Source organism: Dendrobium catenatum, unplaced genomic scaffold (assembly GCF_001605985.2).
Source record: "Dendrobium catenatum unplaced genomic scaffold, ASM160598v2 fragScaff_scaffold_621, whole genome shotgun sequence".
Classification (NCBI taxonomy): domain Eukaryota; kingdom Viridiplantae; phylum Streptophyta; class Magnoliopsida; order Asparagales; family Orchidaceae; genus Dendrobium; species Dendrobium catenatum.
Genome location: NW_021319083.1, coordinates 19964556 through 19967014, shown reverse-complemented (window position 1 = coordinate 19967014; position 2459 = coordinate 19964556).

Sequence of the window (2459 nt, the reverse complement as noted above, 5' to 3'; positions counted from 1 at the left end):
TCTTGAGAGTTTTAGAAAAGAGAAGCGTTAATAATACTTATATTTAAGTTTTTAAGGTTATGTATGTAGAAGTTTTTACTTGTGTTCAAATTCAAGATGGTTTGACCAAATATTTTTCTATTTTAGTTGGATTACATCAATGATCTGTTTTAAGTTAATATCTTTTTTCTTTAGTCATGGATAGGGCTGCAAATGAATCGAGCTGATCCGAGTATGTGAGTGTTCATGTTTGAGTTTGTTTATTATTAGCTTGTTCAATTTCGTTCGTGTTTGATTCGAGCTTTATTTTTTTTGTTCATGTTTGGTTCGTTTAAAATAATGGGTGTTCATGTTTAGTTTAAGTTTATGTTTGGTTCATATTTGATTCGTTTAGTGGTTATCAAGCTTTAAACAAACAAGCATTAACGAGCTATGAACGAGCTCTATTTCTATATGTTCATCAACTTAACAAACGAGCCTTTTCGGAATGCCTTTATATTGGTTATGGTTTGGATGGAGGAATTAAGCGGAAAAGAAATATTATTTACCTAATAGTTACATCTTGCCTCTTTGGTTTTGGTGGCGTTGATATGGAATTGGTTTGACCAAGTAAATTAGAACATGTGCATTTTCCTCTTTATGATTTTCTACTTAAAATTGAAGCGTGTACATTGTTATGTTTGGTATATTCTTCAATTATTTGGGTATTCCTTCAAGGAAAAAAAGAAATGGGCAAGTCTATTTTCGTTTAAGTTCTATTAATATTTCAATTTCAACTTCGATGTCATTTCCTCCTGCACAATTTGCAATGCAATAAGCTTCGGTTTCTTTGAATTTCCATTAATATTCGTTATTAGGCAGTTGCAGATATATATCTGTAGCGGAAGGGATTTTTAGGTAAGCAAACATGGCTTTTTGATTTATTCGGTTGAGTTTTTTGTTTGTGTTCATTTTGAATCATCAATGATGAGTGGTTAGTTTGCGAACATTCTTATTCTCGTTGTTTTAAAAGATCATGGGTTCTTATCCTTTCATGTATTGTATCTTTCAACTTCTATTTTTACATGATTGAGGTTTGCAGTTGATTTCAAATAAACAAAAAAATTTATGCTGGCAACTTGGAAGGGACAATGATTTGTAAATCTCAAACATTTCAAAAAGTGGGTGAATAGTATAAGATGTGTAACTATTCTTAGAAAATGGATAATAGTCCAATTGTTTGTCGTGATAAGAACTGCTGTTCTTCTGAAATAGATAGTAGTCTTAATACATCATCAAAAAATTATCTTGATCGGGCACGAATCTCGAGGCAAAATCAAGTTGGAAACTTCCGAAATTAAAATTAGGACCATCCGAACTCCTATTTCAGCAAACTTATAGTCAAACTTAACGTCTCGGAAATACGAACCTAACGACACCATTTCGACTCAATCCGAGCCAAAATGGATCCAAATCAAGGACTCGAAGCACTGTGATACGCCCTAGGGTTCCACAATTTCGGTTTTGCCCTAATTTCCCCCAAAAATGAGGAATTTCTCCACCAAAAGCAAAGATAAACAATCACAAGAGGGTTGAGATGAAAAGCAAGAAACTTTGCACTAGAAAGCCAAGAGAAAACAAGATAAGTTTGTCCACTTCGAGAAGGACAAGATCTCCCACAAGAAAACCCTAGAAAAGAACAAGTAGGAAACTAGAAGAAGAAAACTAGAAAGAGAATACACTTTTCATAATGCCTCCAACTAAACCCTAATGGCCCCCTTCATACAATCCAAAAGTCCCTCACATACCCAAATTACCCCCACTTAAGTGGGTGGGCCCCTTAAACCCTAATGGCCCCCTTCATACAATCCAAAAGTCCCTCACATACCCAAATTACCCCCACTTAAGTGGGTGGGCCCCTTTTTGTCCAGCCGGTCCGCCCGCCTCCTATAGACCCGCACGGGTCTAGGATGGACCGGGTGAACCGGTCCATCAATACCGCCCTCTAGAAGATCAACCTTTTCCTCAAGGTTGAAATCTGGAAATTGCGTCTGCATGGCTTCGTATATCTCTCAAGTAGCCTCGTGTGTCGGTAAGTCCTTCCACGCGATGAGAACCTCCCTTTTGCCTTGATTTTTCTTCCTCACTTCCATCACCTGTAGTGGCTCTAGTAAGAGTTGCATATCTTCGGTGAGGCCTCGGGGTATAGTAGGAGTGGTCACGGTATGATCCCCTATGCTCTTCTTCAATAGTGATGCATGGAATACAGGGTGGATGGAGGAATGAGGAGGCAACTTGAGACGGTAGGCCACCATCCCAACTTTCCTTTCGATCTCGAAAGGCCCGTAGTATCGGGGAGAGAGCTTTTCACTTCTTCTGCTAGCTAAAGTCTTCTGTCGGTAAGGCCGTAGCTTCAGGTATACCATCTCTCCCACCTCAAATGTCACATCCTTGCGGTGAGCATCCGCCTTGGTCTTCATGATCTGTTGGGCTCTCAATAG